Source organism: Eumetopias jubatus, unplaced genomic scaffold (assembly GCF_037043125.1).
Source record: "Eumetopias jubatus isolate StellerSeaLion01/CBP00866 unplaced genomic scaffold, mEumJub1_p1.0 scaffold_11, whole genome shotgun sequence".
NCBI lineage: Eukaryota > Metazoa > Chordata > Mammalia > Carnivora > Otariidae > Eumetopias > Eumetopias jubatus.
Window position 1 is genome coordinate 89063095 of NW_028274817.1, and position 9636 is coordinate 89072730.

The 9636-nt window shown below is 43.0% G+C and overlaps 1 long non-coding RNA gene across 1 annotated transcript in view; it reads left to right on the forward strand.

The window, feature by feature from the left end:
• LOC114216877 (uncharacterized) overlaps window positions 1–9326 on the forward strand; it is a 51938-nt gene extending 42612 nt beyond the window's left edge. The window contains exon 5 of the long non-coding RNA XR_003610852.2: window positions 9154–9326. This is a non-coding gene — a long non-coding RNA (uncharacterized LOC114216877). The remainder of the gene's footprint in view (window positions 1–9153) is intronic.
• The last annotated feature ends 310 nt before the right edge of the window (window positions 9327–9636 follow it).

Below are 9636 nucleotides of genomic sequence, written 5' to 3' on the forward strand. Positions count from 1 at the left end.
GATAAGTCTGGCCAGGGGTTTATCAATCTCGTTAATTCTTTCAAAGAACCAGCTCCTAGTTTCGTTGATCTGTTCTACTGTTCTTTTGGGTTCTATTTCATTGATTTCTGCTCTGATCTTTATGATTTCTCTTCTCCTGCTGGGTTTAGGCTTTATTTGCTGTTCTTTCTCCAGCTCCTTTAGGTGTAGGGTTAGGTTGTGTATTTGAGACCTTTCTTGTTTCTTGAGAAAGGCTTGTATTGTTATATACTTTCCTCTCAGGACTGCCTTTGCTGTATCCCAAAGATTTTGAGCAGTTGTGTTTTCATTTTCATTGCTTTCCATGAATTTTTTTAATTCTTCAATTTCCTGGTTGACCCATTCATTCTTTAGTAGGATGCTCTTTAGCCTCCATGTATTTGAGTTCTTTCCGACTTTACTCTTGTGGTTGAGTTCTAGTTTCAAAGCATTGTGGTCTGAAAATATGCAGGGAATGATCCCAATCTTTTGGTACTGGTTGAGACCTGATTTGTGACCTAGGATGTGATCAATTCTGGAGAATGTTCCATGGGCAGTAGAGAAGAATGTGTATTCCGTTGCTTTGGGATGGAATGCTCTGAATATGTCTGTGAAGTCCATTTGGTCCAGTGTGTCATTTAAAGTCTTTATTTCCTTGTTGATCTTTTGCTTACATGATCTGTCCATTTCAGTCAGGGGGGTATTAAAGTCCCCCACTATTATTGTATTGTTGTCAATGTGTTTCCTCGCTTTTGTTATTAATTGCCTTATATAATTGGCTGCTCCCATGTTAGGGGCATAGATACTTACAATCGTTAGATCTTCTTGTTGGATAGACCCTTTAAGTAGGATATAGTGTCCTTCTTCATCTCTTATTCCAGTCTTTGCTTTAAAATCTAATTTGTCTGATATAAGGATTGCCACCCCAGCTTTCTTTTGGTGTCCATTAGCATGGTAAATGGTTTTCCACCCCCTCACTTTCAATCTGGGGGTGTCTTTGGGTCTCAAATGAGTCTCTTGCAGACAGCATATCGATGGGTCTTGTTTTTTAATCCAATCTGATAGCCTGTGTCGTTTGATTGGGGCATTTAGCCCATTTACATTAAGGGTAACTATTGAAAGGTAGGAATTTAGTGCCATTGTATTGCCTGTAAGGTGACTGTTACTGTATATTGTCTGTGTTCCTTTCTGATCTATGCTACTTTTAGCCTCTCTCTTTGCTTAGAGGACCCCTTTCAATATTTCTTGTAGGGCTGGTTTTGTGTTTGCAAATTCCTTTAGTTTTTGTTTGTCCTGGAAGCTTTTTATCTCTCCTTCTATTTTCAATGACAGCCTAGCTGGATATAGTATTCTGGGCTGCATATTTTTCTCATTTAGTGCTCTGAAGATATGCCAGTCCTTTCTGGCCTGCCAGGTCTCTGTGGATAGGTCTGTTGCCAATCTAATGTTTCTACCATTGTAGGTTACATATCTCTTCTCCCGAGCTGCTTTCAGGATTTTCTCTTTGTCTCTGAGACTCGTAAGTTTTACTATTAGATGTCGGGTTGTTAACCTATTTTTATTGATTTTGAGAGGGGTTCTCTGTGCCTCCTGGATTTTGATGCCTGTTTCCTTCCTCACATGAGGGAAGTTCTCTGCTATAATTTGCTCCAATATACCTTCTGCCCCTCTCTCTCTTTCTTCTTCTGGGAATCCCAATTATTCTAATGTTGTTTCGTCTTATCGTATCACTTATCTCTCGAATTCTGCCCTCGTGATCCTGTAGTTGTTTCTCTTTTTCTCAGCCTCTTTATTTTCCATCATTTGGTCTTCTATATCGCTGATTCTCTCTTCTGCCTCATTTATCCTAGCAGTTCGTGCCCCCATTTTTGATTGCACCTCATTAATAGCTTTTTTGATTTCGACTTGTTTAGATTTTAGTTCTTTTATTTCTCCAGAAAGGGTTTCTCTAATAACTTCCACGCTTTTTTCAAGCCCAGCTAGTATCTTTAAAGTCATGATTCTGAACTCTAGGTCTGACATCATACTAATGTCCGTATTGAGTAGGTCCCTGGCTGACGGTACTACCTCTTGTTCTTTTTGCTGAGGTGATTTTTTTCATCTTGTCATTTTGTCCAGAGGAGAATAGATGAACGAGAGAACAAAATGATAACAAGTTAACAACGTCCCCAGCAAATATACTCTATACAAATCAGAAAAGACCTGAAACCAGGGGAAAAGAAAGGGAAAGAAAGAAAATCGAAAGAAAAGAAAAAGATAAAAACAAAAACAGAACAATACAAAAAAAACCAGAATATGATCAAATATGATCAGGCTAGTGTATAGATCAGTTCCACACACTAGATTTTGGGTGTATTTTGGTCTGTTAGAAAAAAGTGCCTCCTAAAATTTTAAAGGAAGAAAGACATATATGTACAAAATAAGGGTTGATACAACGAAGGGATGGAAGACGACTATAAAGATGAAAATTATAAAAGATTTTATAAAAGGAATTGATAAGAAGTTGTTTGAAAAAACAAAGAAGATTTAAAAAAAAAAGGGTGAGAATGTGATGAGGCAGGAGACTAGAACAAAGGCATACACTAGTGATTTAGGGTATATTTTGATCTGTTAGAAGAAACTGTATCTCAAAATTTTAAAGAGAGAACAACTTATATATATATATGCCAAAAATAAGGGTAACTACTATGAAAGAATAAAATATGACTCTAAAAATGAAAAATAAAAAATGTTTTTTTAAAAAAGGGATTGATAAGATGTTGGTTGAAAAAGGGGAAAAGAAAGATTAAAAAAAACAGTTAAAAAATTAACTTTGAAAAACTAATGAATCATGGTAAAAAAGCCATGAATTCTATGTGCAGTACTCCCCTATCGCTGGAGTTCTCCCGTTCTCCCTGATCAGTAAACTTGGTCTTGGCTTGCTGGCTGTTCTGCTGATCTTCTGGGGGAGGGGCCTGTTGCCGTGGTTCCCAAATGTCTTTGCTGGAGGCGGAATTGCCCCGCCCTTTTCGGTCCGGGCTAAGCAAGCTGCTCGGGTTTCCGCTCAGGAGCTTTTGTTCCCTGCAATCTCTCCGTACAGCTTTGGAGGACCAGGGTGAAAATGGTGGCCTCCCAATCTCCACCTGAAGGAGCCGAGAACTCGGGGCCCCGCTCCTCAGTGCGGCCCCAGAGAAAAGCAGTCACTCCCGTCTCCCCGGTCTCCGGCCGCACTCCGTGCTCACTCGGCCTGTGACCAAGCGTTTCTATCTCTGGCTCCCGACCCCGTGTGGAGTCTCCAAACCTAGCAGATCCCTGCGGTGCGCTTCCGCGCCGCTTCTCCCGGGGGAGGAAGGGGAGTCTCCCCGGCTCTGCCGCTTGTTGGGTCCCTGCTGGAGGAGCAGTGGCCTGACTGGGCCGCGGATCACAGGTTATGGCAACCCCAAGCTGAGAGCCCGCGCCTCAGCTCCGTCTCTGCAGCCGGCTTCCCCGCTCCGATACCTGGGAGCTCTGCCACACTCAGGCTCCCCCGGTCTTTCTGTGACCCCGAGGGTCCTGAGACCACACTGTCCCGCGAGGGTTCCACCCCCCGCTTAGCCACTGGAGCGACGTCCCTCCGCGGAGCTGACTTCTCAAAGTTCCGATTTTGTGCTCCGCGGCTCTATCACTTGCCAGAAGCGGCCGACGGAGGCCCCTCCCCCGCCGTCGATCCTCCCGAATATCGCCTCGGATTCACTTCTCCGCATGTCCTACCTTCCAGTAAGTGGTCGCTTCTCTGTTCAGAGTTGTTGCTACTCTCTTCTTCGATCTCCTGTTGAGTTCGTAGGTATTCAGAATGGTTCGATCCCTATTCAGCTGAATTCCTGAGACCAGACGAAATCCAGGTCTCCTACTCCTCCGCCATCCTGCCTGCATACCTCAGTCTTTATTTCTTATTTACAAAAGCCAAGACTAAGGACAGCATTACCGACCTTGACCTTATGTATCTGGATAGCTCTTAACTCTTTCTATTATTCAAATCTACCTGCAAAGGAAAAAAGATTGGCCACAACTTTGGGCCAGAGTAAAGTTAGGGGACTGCAAAGAATGTGCCACAGGCACTGAAGGCAACCCTGAATAGGAATTTTAAAAATTGATTTGAAAAATATTTTTGAGTAAGGGTATCGTTGTTGGAATATTTAGAGCCTTGTGACCTATCTAGTTTGATAGGGACAACATACATTTGTGTTTCAGGTTCTAGTATGTTTGTCTAAATATATATTTTGTCTTTACCTTAAACCATATTTTATTAAACGGCTAAAAGATCAGTGTCAGGCAGCCTCTAAAAGCCCCATCATGCTCTCTGCCTGTTAGTATTCATATCCTTGAGTGGGGGACTAGACCTAGTGACTTTCTCCTAATAAATAGAATACAACAAAGGGGATGGGATGTCACTTCTGAGATTAAGTTACAAAAAGACTGACTTCCTTCTTCCTTGTGAGTTCTTACACACTCCTTCTCTTTCTCTTTCTCTTGGAGCCCTTGCTCTGGGGAAGTAAGCTGCCATGGTTGTAAGCTTACTTACATCTGTAGATGCCAATTTGGCAAGGAACCAAAGGAGGCTTCTAGTCAACAGCCAATGAGATGCTCAGTCTAATAACCTCTGAGAACCTGAATTCTGCCAACAACCATGTGAGTGAGCTTGGAAGTAGACCTTCCCCGGTCGTGTGTTCAGATGAAAGCACAGCCCTGCCGACACCTTGACTGCAGCCTTATGAGAGGTCCTGAGATGGAGGGTCCAGCTAAACCGCCCCCCCCAGATTCCTGATCCACAGAAACTGTGAGATAATATGTGTTGTTGTTTATAATCCATAATAAATGTAAATTATAATAAATGCAAATGTAGCTTTAAGACAGTTTAGGGGTAATTTGTTACATAGTAGTAAATAGTTAATATAGGATCACCAGTATGGTATCATCAAGGAAAGAAACATTTCTTTCTGCTGTTCTCTGCCTGTAAAGAACATTATTCTAATGCATTTATATAAAATTTAAAATAATGAGATTTTTTACATAAAGATTCTAAAATGTGAATGAAGAAATCTTTTAAAAGCACTAACTAATCAGGGGGGGTCAATTCTCCCAGGAAGTTCTGGTAAACTGAGTTATGATGGCCAGTTATAACAATGCCCATTGTTGGCAATGTAGAATGTTAAAATTCATCTTTGGGGCAAAGACCGATTTTGATTCTATACTTCCCTCTTAAAATCTCCACTTCCCTTTGAAAGGGAAAGGTTTTTTTTTTTTTGCTAACTTCATTTTATAACATTAAAAAAAAAAATCTAATTTTCAGAAACAGAGCCTACCGGAACGCCTTCCAGAGGGGATATTAATTATAACAATCCCATAAACAGAATCATATCTTCTTTGAACACGTCTTTATTTGAGTTCATTTCCACAAACTTTGGAGACAACCCTTGCATTTTAAGGAGTAGCTCTAAGCCTGCGTCCCTATTGAGAGATGACCATGTGGGCCCACAACCAGGAGCTTCTTTGTGGGAGCTTTTCTCCCCTCATCTGTCCAGCAAGTTCACTCGATGGAAGCTGTCTGGTGTGACAGCAAGGCAGCTGAATGAAGTCATGGTTGTGATTCAGCCTGGCTACAGCCCATGATGGTTTCTCACAGGTTTGCTGAATGACTGTCCACGAAGGGAGGTCTTGCCGTCTGAAGGGAATTATATTTCTTGGGTTGAGTCTTGGAAGATTAGATACAGGCTGAGCTTCTCTCCCACCCTTTATTTCACTAACGGCTCATTAAATAAACTGAGTTTTAATGACAGAGTGATTTCCCTGCAGGTCTTAGAGTTTGTCAAAGACATCCAATTTATAAACTCAAACCAAGGAAGTTTACGTTATGGGTATGTGTCTTGGCAGATTACGGGCCATGAGGCCTTGTGTACAATCTGCAGCTAGAGTTCAGGTTGTGCCAACATTTCCATTACAACCCATAATTCTAAGTGTCAAAATGGGGGAACCAAAAAAACAATATCCCATAGGGGTCTGGCCATTTCTGAGAAGGGTAGCTTGGTGAATTTCCTGATTCAGACTTGGATGTGCATCTTCACGCAAGTAAGAATAAAGATCTGATTTCAAGAGGGCTCGGTCAACTTTGAGTTAGAGATAAACTCCTGATTTCTATCGATGTTAAGTCTGGTGATTTGCATTTCTGGCAGTCAACAACACTGCCAGGCCTTCTGGGCCAGCCACTATGGGAAACTTCCACAGTTTTCTGTTGAATTTCTTATATGAGAACTTTTGAGGAGAGCTAGAAATCTATTTTACTGGGGGAACCCAAAGACCAATGTGGGATTATTTGGGGCTGCATCAGGGTGAATAAAATGTCTCTGGGACCTGAAGACAGCTCTCAGCTGCCCTGAATTTAGATAAAAATGATGATCATGGCCAGTGGGGTAGTAGATCTGATGTGTGCTCTTAATTCTTAATTCACTTCTTGTCACAGAATTACACATCCATACCCTTTGCCATGTGGATTTGCACTGCCTCCTGGGAAAGAAAGATTTTCCCTGATCCATTGACTTTGGTCTTAGCCACGTGACTTGCTCTGGGCAATGGGATTTAGGTAGAAGTAAACCAGTGCTTAGAAGGAAATGTATAGCCTTAAATGATCATATTATATAAGAAAAAATGGCTTAAAATAAGTGTTAACTAACTGGAATTTAAATAAAAACTTAGAAAAATTAGTATTACAATGAATTAAAAAATTAAAAAAAAGAAGTAACAAGGTGTCAATTCCCAGCTGATATCTTAAGAGGTATTGTGTGTTTCCACTCACTCCTGTGTGTGTGTGTGTGTGTGTGTGTGTGTGCTTCTGCCATCAGGCATGAGAAGAACATGCCCCAGGTAGCTGTTGGCCCCACAATGAAAAGAAACATGGAGCAAACCTGAAGCCAAGTTGAAGCTTAGAGCTGATCCTAGCTGAACTACAGCTAACCTTCAGATCCCTAAGCTAGAAATAAATGCTTATTGTCATAAGTCATCAAGTTTTGGAGTCATTTGTAACACAGAATTATTTTAGCAGAATCCCGATCAATACACCTGGGACCCTCCATCTTTCATGTTCAAATGGTAGGATTTTAATTCGACCTGAAGTGGCCATTAGTCATCCTCTACTTCTATCCCCTCATGAGAGCACCAAATCCCTGTCAGGGACACACTTCTAAGGTATAGGTGTTAGGTGGCAGAGTCAGCGTCTGACCTCAAATCTCTACATTCCCATGTCATGATAAAATGCACCCTTAATTTTATTTAGAAAGCACTTTCCAATCAAGAAATCATGTGTCATATCCGCATAAACATTGGCTATACAGTGGAGTAAAAGCTAACCAAGATGATTCTATAGACAGATCAAGCCAGGGGGCATCACAATGATTGTGTACTCATTTCAGAAATTCCTCCTAGGACATTTTCTCATCAGCCCAGACATAATATATATATTTTTAAACATGAAGCAGGTGTCTGGTTCCTGAATTCCAGTGCTGGATGGGCGAGACAGGAAGAAAAACATTCTATTAGAGATTGAATGTTGATCCGGCCTATCCCATTGTCACCACTTATACAACCTCAGTTACAAAAATAACCGCTAACTCTCCATTTCTGTTTCAGCACAGACCTGGAGTGTAAGAAAAACTTATCTTACCATTTCTCAGATCTTCTGCAGTAGACAGGGAGAGTCGGATGGAATAAGCGTGATCCTATCTAGAAGTTGAAAGTTGACTCAGATGGTCTTTTGCAATTCTTTATTGGAGCGTCGTTTAGGAAATATTTGATCCTGTCAGCTAATTTGATATTTCTTCACTTTCATAAATACATGGGGGGAAATGGTCTAAGAGTGTTTAAATGCCATCTCTCTACCATAAACAGATCCTATAACTTTTCATGGCTTGACTTTTTCTTACAAAATTTCAAAGATTTAAGGAGGCACGTGTGTGTGTTGCTGTGACTCGGCATTCAGGCAGCCTGAAATGGATCCTTGGTCCTGGACTTGTGGGGATGGACAGAGCCCCCCGACCCCCCGTGAGGACTCCTGGGGTGGTGGGGGGTGTACTCACAGCAATGCTAGAGCATTCCCTGTACCACTGAAGCCAGATCTCAGGGAACTCAGCCTTGCTGTTCATGGCAGGGCTGAGAAGTTTCCTGATGAGAGATACCCGGGAGACCGGACTCCTATAGAGGCCCAGTCTCTTCCCAGCACAGGCCCCCAGGCGGTCTAATTAGGAAGAACGTTCCTTCACTGCCTCAATGACTGCAGTACGGGGAACCCCTAAGCCCAGGAGAATGGGTCTGTTGGGCTTGGGCTTCCCCTTTGAACACAGGCTTGGAGGTCTGGGAAGCACGAGGGCAGGAAGTGCACAAAGTGGGGGGGAGGAGATTTAAGGAAAATAGTTCCAAAAGACACTCACTTTTTAATTATAAAGCTGGCTGAAGCTGACCTTCAGGTGGAGTTCAGTCAATGAAGAGTCTTACAAGCTCAGGACATAGTTCCCTGGAAGGAGACGTAACGTAGGGGACTGAGTCCCTTTTTCTTGGCTCCATGTCCCACAGCTTCTGTCCATCTACCTATGAGTGGAGCAATAGATAAGTGCACCATGATAGTGGTCAAGTATAAACTAGAAAAATTGGACTGGCCTTCCCTGCTGCATCCCCCCACCATCCCCCAACCCAGACCTCAACGCCCACATTCCGTGCTGATCTTGTGAGTGGTTGGCACCTACCTCCTACTGTGTGCACTGCCTCATAGGTGTCCTTCAGGGACCCTGGAAAATCCAGACATTCGGGTCTATGGGTGTATCAATCAGAGTTCTAACAGGAAAGAGTCCACACACTCACAAAAAGGATAATTTAAGGAGGATTTATTTACAAAGTTGATACAAGGGAACCCCAAAAGACAGTGCAGTAATCTGTAACTAGTGGCGGCAAACTTGTTACCACTTCCAGGCCAGAAGGGTTGAGGGGAGGGAATGGTTGCTGGAATTTGGAAAGGGTGAGTCTTGGAGCTGCCAGAGGGTTGGCCATCTGGAAAAGGTGGGTGGGGGCTGCGGCCAGCCAGAGGCAATGCTTTGGGGATGAGCGAGGGCCATGAATACTCTGACCTCAATGTCCTTTCTCTCTGATCTTCTGTAGGTGTTCTCTACTGGCCAAACCCAGGTGGGAGCCACAGGGCACAGGAGCCCTGGTGTTGGAGTCCAGACCCACAGGGTAGAGAAGGGTAGAAACGTGGAGCTGAAGTGATGCAGGGCAGATCTGTGCCCAGCGGATTCGTTCATGCCTCCTGGCTGTCTGCAGAGCCTTGGAGACATGTGAGTACATTGAAGGACTCCCAACCTGTTACTCAAGAATAACTCATACTTGGCAGGACAACTTTTCATTCTTCAATTATTGATGCTGCTTTTTTTTTTTTTAAGATTTTATTTATTTATTTGACAGAGAGAGAGAGACAGTGAGAGAAGGAACACAAGTAGGGGGAGTGGGAGAGGGAGAAGCAGGCTTCCCACCGAGCAAGGAGCCTGATGTGGGGTTCGATCCCAGGACCCTGGGATCATGACCTGAGCCGAAGGCAGACGCTTAATGACTGAGCCACCCAGGATGCTACTTTTTTTTTTTTAA